We start from the raw sequence: 8,478 nt of genomic DNA, 5'->3' as shown, positions 1-8,478 counted from the left end.
CCAGTGAACAAGATAACGTTATTGCCCGATGCTGGTGTATAGATCAAACGTTAAATCTGAGATAGACATATATTTCTCTCTGTTGTTTAGTTTCCTTAACTTTATATCGCAGCGCTGTGTTGTAATACTAGGGCTTCCCTCATCCGTCATAGCTGCCATCAGGACATATAAACTCTTAACACAGCTTAATGGACTCGTACAGTGATATAAAAGACCAAACTCGCACCTCATTTGTGATGTAGGTTAGACTATATAGGCTCCAAGAAAGCAGATACTGGCATTAAGTTGATTTGACGCTGAACGTTTGATTATGATATTCGCAAATTTAGGGACTGTCTCTAAAGTTACAACATTATGTATTAACGTTTCTACCTTCAATAGCATTTAAAGAGAATGACTTAGTCACAAAACCAACTGTAAATTGTTCATCTAGGTGTCAGGTATAATGCAAACCTTTTAGATTTTTGATGTTTATTAAAATAAAAGGTAACACTTTATATTAAATAGTTGATATGAACGAACACTTCACAACTGCACTTCTACAGCACTTACTAATCTTTGTTAAAGTTAATTCCAGCATTTACTAATACATTATTAAAATCAAGAGTTGTATTTGTCAACTTTAGTTAATGCACAGTGAAGTAACATGAACAATGAACTGCTGTATTTTTATTAACGTTAACAAAGATTAACAAATACAACAACAAATGTGTTGCTCATGGATAGTTCACATTAGTTAATACATTATGAACCTTACTGTAAAGTGTTTCCAAATAAACTGTCAAGTAATATGTAAAGATTGCTATGTATTTCACTACTGTATTGGATCATACAAAAAAATGCCATAATTTAAAGCTCAATAGCATTTGATGAGAATGATTTACAATCACCAAAACTACCTGTGAAGTGTTCATCTATAGGTGCCAGGTCGAAGAGTGATGCACCCTTCTCTCTCTCTCTCTCTCTCTCTCACACACACACACACACACACACACACACACACATATTCAAACACACTCAACTCAAAGTACATGCACATATACTTTTTCTTTTTTTTACACATTCATCACACAATTAGTTCTACTTAGTTAATTTTATTTCTAAATTTAATTTAAAATTTGTATAAGCAGGATAATCTATGATCAGGTAAAATAAAAAATGAACAAAGTAAAAAAAAATTGTGTGATGAACGTGTAAAAAAAAAAAAAAGAAATAGTATATATGCATGTACTTTGAGTGGGGTGTGTTTGAATATGTATATGTGCATGTGTGTCTACAAGAGTTTGGTAGAAGGTAGAAACGTGAATACAGAATGTCGTAACTTTAGAGACGGTCCCTAAATTTGCGAATATCATAATCAAACGTTCAGCGTCAAATCAACTTTATGCCAGTATCTGCTTTCTTGGAGCCTATATAGTCTAACCTACATCACAAATGAGGTGCGAGTTTGGTCTTTTATATCACTGTACGAGTCCATTAAGCTGTGTTAAGAGTTTATATGTCCTGATGGCAGCTATGACGGATGAGGGAAGCCCTAGTATTACAACACAGCGCTGCGATACAAAGTTAAGGAAACTAAACAACAGAGAGAAATATATGTCTATCTCAGATTTAACGTTTGATCTATACACCAGCATCGGGCAATAACGTTATCTTGTTCACTGTAGAGAAAACTGTAGCTACACAGGGAAAGTAAGCGTAAAGACACTGAATTAAACATAAATGCAGCTTTTGTGTCTTTATCAGCTTTTCTGCATTTATACTGGCCCTGATAATCATCACACATTCACTTACCGCTTGCTCTAATTCTGTAAATCCGTTTTTATGAATGAATGATTTACTAGCGTTGCTTTGGTCTTCCTAAACAGCCGCTAGCGGCACCTGCTGGTGAAGAAAACTAACAGCAGATAGAGATGATGCATCGGCACTCTACTGCTCTTCCTGCAGTTCCCGGATGTGAAATGTTGAATTTTCTGCCGAATTTGAGCCACTGAATTTGTGGAAGCGAATTTGTAAAGTGAAATAAAATGGACTGAAAATTGCTAGTCGAATTTTATAGGTTGTATTTTTAAACAGAATAAATATCTTGGAAGTGAAATTTGAAATGTGAATATGAATTATTTAATTTTTGATAATGAAAATGTGTGTGAAATATTTTTAATTGAAATATTCACAGCTTAAATATACGACTGTGTTGAATTTCATCCCATAAAAATGCAAGCCTTAAAAATACAGTGCATCTAAATGCAAGTACAGCTAATGTAATGCATATTTTTTTTCAGTTAGAGCAATTCAACAAGCTTTTTATTTCAAAAACATTTGGCATTAATTTACTTCCATATATAGGTCCCCTTTAAGTAATATAGTTAAGTATTTACCATGGTAATTGTTGTTTTTGTAACCCCAAAATACCAATTTATTTTTGCTTTGTGTTATTTTTTATATTTTTAAATGACTGTGGTGGCTCATACCAACTTACCAACTTGTATGAACACAAACTATTTTGGGGCTGCTCTTCAAGAGTGAGAATTTCAACACATTTGAGAGTGTTGAAAATGATGTTATAACGTTACTCTGTGCGTTCGCTTGGCGGCTGTTATGAGAAACTTGTTTGAAACACACTGCAGTAAGATAGATCGATTTTAGAATATCATATTAAATACTGGATGGCTTGTGTTGATAAATGGCATGCGATTAATTTTAAAACATATTGTATGATGGAGAAAATTCTGTATTACTGTTAATAAAAATAAAGATGCATCTGATTATGCTATGTTATAGCTACTTCACAAAATAGTGTTTTTCTCTGAGGCATTAAAAGAAGAAAATTAGATTTAAAAAATAAGACTAAACGTGTTGAGCTATATAACAATATTTAGTTTTCAGTTTATAAATATATCAAAACAGTTGTTGTCACAGTCACCATCTGTCTCACCTTCCCCGAACTCCATTTCCCAGCATCCCTCTGTTTCCTCACCTGCACTCAGTTACCAATCACCTGCACCTGCAAACCATCCACTCATCAATCAGGCACTATAAAGACTCTCACTCCCTGCACCACAGTGTCTGGTCTTGTCTATTGCACGCACTACATCTAGTGCACCTGGACTCCTTACCTGTGATCCCCGAATCCTCTTCCATCTGTCATCAGCTCTCTATTCCCTGTGGACCCTTCACCTGCAAAGACATTCATCTATTAACTCTCCAGCTAAGTCACTGTTTCAAAGTGCTTGTTCATTGACTCATACTCTCCGTTGCCAGTGTCCGTGCCTCTGTTTAAAGAAACACCTGTTGATTCTGACAAAGCTTGACAGTTGTTCCCTTGTTTAATAAAACGTGTAATGCATTAAAGCGTCTTTGGTGTTTCCATGGTTTCTACAAAATAAAACCAGAAACCGAGGGTATGATACAATTTCAGTGGCTCAAATAAGGCAAAAAATTCAACATTTCACATCCGGGAACTGCAGGAAGAGCAGTAGAGTGCCGATGCATCATCTCTATCTGCTGTTGGTCTTCTTCACCAGCAGGTGCCGCTAGCGGCTGTTTAAGACGAGATCACGGCTAGTAAGTCATCATTCATTCATAAAAACAGATTTACAGAATTAGAGCAAGCGGTAAGTGAATGTGTGATGATTATCAGGGCCAGTATAAATGCAGAAAAGCTGATAAAGACACAAAAGCTGCATTTATGTTTAATTCAGTGTATTTACGCTTACTTTCCCAGTGTAGCTACAGCTTTCTCTCCAGTGAACAAGATAACGTTATTGCCCGATGCTGGTGTATAGATCAAACGTTAAATCTGAGATAGACACATATTTCTCTCTGTTGTTTAGTTTCCTTAACTTTATATCGCAGCGCTGTGTTGTAATACTAGGGCTTCCCTCATCCGTCATAGCTGCCATCAGGACATATAAACTCTTAACACAGCTTAATGGACTCGTACAGTGATATAAAAGACCAAACTCGCACCTCATTTGTGATGTAGGTTAGACTATATAGGCTCCAAGAAAGCAGATACTGGCATTAAGTTGATTTGACGCTGAACGTTTGATTATGATATTCGCAAATTTAGGGACTGTCTCTAAAGTTACAACATTATGTATTAACGTTTCTACCTTCAATAGCATTTACGGTAAAGAGAATGACTTAGTCACAAAACCAACTGTAAATTGTTCATCTAGGTGTCAGGTATAATGCAAACCTTTTAGATTTTTGATGTTTATTAAAATAAAAGGTAACACTTTATATTAAATAGTTGATATGAACGAACAATGAACTGCACTTCTACAGCACTTACTAATCTTTGTTAAAGTTAATTCCAGCATTTACTAATACATTATTAAAATCAAGAGCTGTATTTGTCAACTTTAGTTAATGCACAGTGAAGTAACATGAACAATGAACTGCTGTATTTTTATTAACGTTAACAAAGATTAACAAATACAACAACAAATGTGTTGCTCATGGATAGTTCACATTAGTTAATACATTATGAACCTTACTGTAAAGTGTTTCCAAATAAACTGTCAAGTAATATGTAAAGATTGCTATGTATTTCACTACTGTATTGGATCATACAAAAAAATGCCATAATTTAAAGCTCAATAGCATTTGATGAGAATGATTTACAATCACCAAAACTACCTGTGAAGTGTTCATCTATAGGTGCCAGGTCGAAGAGTGATGCACCCTTCTCTCTCTCTCTCTCTCTCTCTCACACACACACACACACACACACACATATTCAAACACACTCAACTCAAAGTACATGCACATATACTTTTTCTTTTTTTTACACATTCATCACACAATTAGTTCTACTTAGTTAATTTTATTTCTAAATTTAATTTAAAATTTGTATAAGCAGGATAATCTATGATCAGGTAAAATAAAAAATGAACAAAGTAAAAAAAAAATTGTGTGATGAACGTGTAAAAAAAAAAAAAAAAAAAAGAAATAGTATATATGCATGTACTTTGAGTGGGGTGTGTTTGAATATGTATATGTGCATGTGTGTCTACAAGAGTTTGGTAGAAGGTAGAAACGTGAATACAGAATGTCGTAACTTTAGAGACGGTCCCTAAATTTGCGAATATCATAATCAAACGTTCAGCGTCAAATCAACTTTATGCCAGTATCTGCTTTCTTGGAGCCTATATAGTCTAACCTACATCACAAATGAGGTGCGAGTTTGGTCTTTTATATCACTGTACGAGTCCATTAAGCTGTGTTAAGAGTTTATATGTCCTGATGGCAGCTATGACGGATGAGGGAAGCCCTAGTATTACAACACAGCGCTGCGATACAAAGTTAAGGAAACTAAACAACAGAGAGAAATATATGTCTATCTCAGATTTAACGTTTGATCTATACACCAGCATCGGGCAATAACGTTATCTTGTTCACTGTAGAGAAAACTGTAGCTACACTGGGAAAGTAAGCGTAAATACACTGAATTAAACATAAATGCAGCTTTTGTGTCTTTATCAGCTTTTCTGCATTTATACTGGCCCTGATAATCATCACACATTCACTTACCGCTTGCTCTAATTCTGTAAATCCGTTTTTATGAATGAATGATTTACTAGCGTTGCTTTGGTCTTCCTAAACAGCCGCTAGCGGCACCTGCTGGTGAAGAAAACTAACAGCAGATAGAGATGATGCATCGGCACTCTACTGCTCTTCCTGCAGTTCCCGGATGTGAAATGTTGAATTTTCTGCCGAATTTGAGCCACTGAATTTGTGGAAGCGAATTTGTAAAGTGAAATAAAATGGACTGAAAATTGCTAGTCGAATTTTATAGGTTGTATTTTTAAACAGAATAAATATCTTGGAAGTGAAATTTGAAATGTGAATATGAATTATTTAATTTTTGATAATGAAAATGTGTGTGAAATATTTTTAATTGAAATATTCACAGCTTAAATATACGACTGTGTTGAATTTCATCCCATAAAAATGCAAGCCTTAAAAATACAGTGCATCTAAATGCAAGTACAGCTAATGTAATGCATATTTTTTTTCAGTTAGAGCAATTCAACAAGCTTTTTATTTCAAAAACATTTGGCATTAATTTACTTCCATATATAGGTCCCCTTTAAGTAATATAGTTAAGTATTTACCATGGTAATTGTTGTTTTTGTAACCCCAAAATACCAATTTATTTTTGCTTTGTGTTATTTTTTATATTTTTAAATGACTGTGGTGGCTCATACCAACTTACCAACTTGTATGAACACAAACTATTTTGGGGCTGCTCTTCAAGAGTGAGAATTTCAACACATTTGAGAGTGTTGAAAATGATGTTATAACGTTACTCTGTGCGTTCGCTTGGCGGCTGTTATGAGAAACTTGTTTGAAACACACTGCAGTAAGATAGATCGATTTTAGAATATCATATTAAATACTGGATGGCTTGTGTTGATAAATGGCATGCGATTAATTTTAAAACATATTGTATGATGGAGAAAATTCTGTATTACTGTTAATAAAAATAAAGATGCATCTGATTATGCTATGTTATAGCTACTTCACAAAATAGTGTTTTTCTCTGAGGCATTAAAAGAAGAAAATTAGATTTAAAAAATAAGACTAAACGTGTTGAGCTATATAACAATATTTAGTTTTCAGTTTATAAATATATCAAAACAGTTGTTGTCACAGTCACCATCTGTCTCACCTTCCCCGAACTCCATTTCCCAGCATCCCTCTGTTTCCTCACCTGCACCTGCAAACCATCCACTCATCAATCAGGCACTATAAAGACTCTCACTCCCTGCACCACAGTGTCTGGTCTTGTCTATTGCACGCACTACATCTATTGCACCTGGACTCCTTACCTTTGATCCCCGAATCCTCTTCCATCTGTCATCAGCTCTCTATTCCCTGTGGACCCTTCACCTGCAAAGACATTCATCTATTAACTCTCCAGCTAAGTCACTGTTTCAAAGTGCTTGTTCATTGACTCATACTCTCCGTTGCCAGTGTCCGTGCCTCTGTTTAAAGAAACACCTGTTGATTCTGACAAAGCCTGACAGTTGTTCCCTTGTTTAATAAAACGTGTAATGCATTAAAGCGTCTTTGGTGTTTCCATGGTTTCTACAAAATAAAACCAGAAACCGAGGGTATGATACAATTGATAGGCGGCGACTCAGACGTCCCAGAGCCTGTTTTAATTGCTTTTTTTTTTTTTTCTCTCGATTTACAAATAGTTAAAAACATTTGGGATATTGTAAGTACTCAAGTGAACAAAATATATAACACTGGCCTAGTGGTTTTTGGATATTTCACTGCAAAAATCTTACACATTGCACCTTTTAATAACCTTAAATTACCTTTTACTGTTTATTCATCAGTATTAGTCATATTCTTTCAATTCATGTGCATGTTTATATATATATATATATATATATAATTAGGAATATAATGGGATTTATATAGGAATGTGGGTCCCATGGCCAAACCACTGATCTAATTAATGAGTCATCAAAGAGACGAGTGTCAGGAAACTAAGAACAAAGGTAAACTAGATGACTAAATAGAATAAACAGAACTGATGAAAACAATGAAAATGAATACCAAACTGAACATAACTGTGACGGTCTTTCATCCACTCCTATTTTTCCTGCATTTTCTCTTACCAGTTTCACTGGGGAGGCGGGGTTTTAATGACAATTTTCATTCCTCTGAATCTGGATGTTAGTTTCTTGCTGCACTGACGAGGAATACACAATGGACATCTACACATCAAATGCATACTGTATGGCAATCCACCTTTTAAAGTTGGTTGTCAGTGGAATCCAGGTTATTTTCTTTTATATCTACAAAATAAATTATATAACTTTTTCTGCTTAATTTGCAGGTTTAATGACAATCTTGTTTGTGTTTTCCACACCCTCTGGACAAGGTAAGAATGGAATCATGATTATACTTTAGATATGTTTTAGAGGCATCTATAGGTTTTATTGAATTAACAAATATAGTTTTATAAGACATTAATAGGTCCTTTTCATTGCCATTAAAGTGAAATAACTGAACATAAACATACAAGCTTGATAAAAATGCTCATTTTATAAGAAAATTTCAGATGGCACTTTGGAGGCTTTTGCATCTGAAGTCTTCAAATGATTGATTGAGATAATTTCAGTAGTTTTGTTGATCAAAGGAGTGAAAAAACATTTAGCACATGAGAATAACCACTGATTGAAAAAAAGATGCACAGTAATTAGCAATGTGACTTGTAATTATTATTACTATTATAATAATTATTTTATCATTTTTACTTTAGAGTTTTCTCTCAATTTAATATTAAGAGAATCTAACATTTAGTTTTGTTGAAACAGAAGGAATAGGAAGAAATTAGGCATTGAGAATTTATCTAAATTATTAGTTTTGGTTAGGAGAAACAGCAACTTCTAATTCAGACAGTTTAATTTCACTCTCATTGAGTTAAAAGCTTCAGACAGTCCCACAAATGCA

This window comes from Chanodichthys erythropterus, chromosome 7 (assembly GCF_024489055.1).
Source record: "Chanodichthys erythropterus isolate Z2021 chromosome 7, ASM2448905v1, whole genome shotgun sequence".
In the NCBI taxonomy this organism is placed as follows: domain Eukaryota; kingdom Metazoa; phylum Chordata; class Actinopteri; order Cypriniformes; family Xenocyprididae; genus Chanodichthys; species Chanodichthys erythropterus.
The sequence above is the reverse complement of the archived record's forward strand: the minus strand, read 5'-3'. Positions refer to the sequence as shown.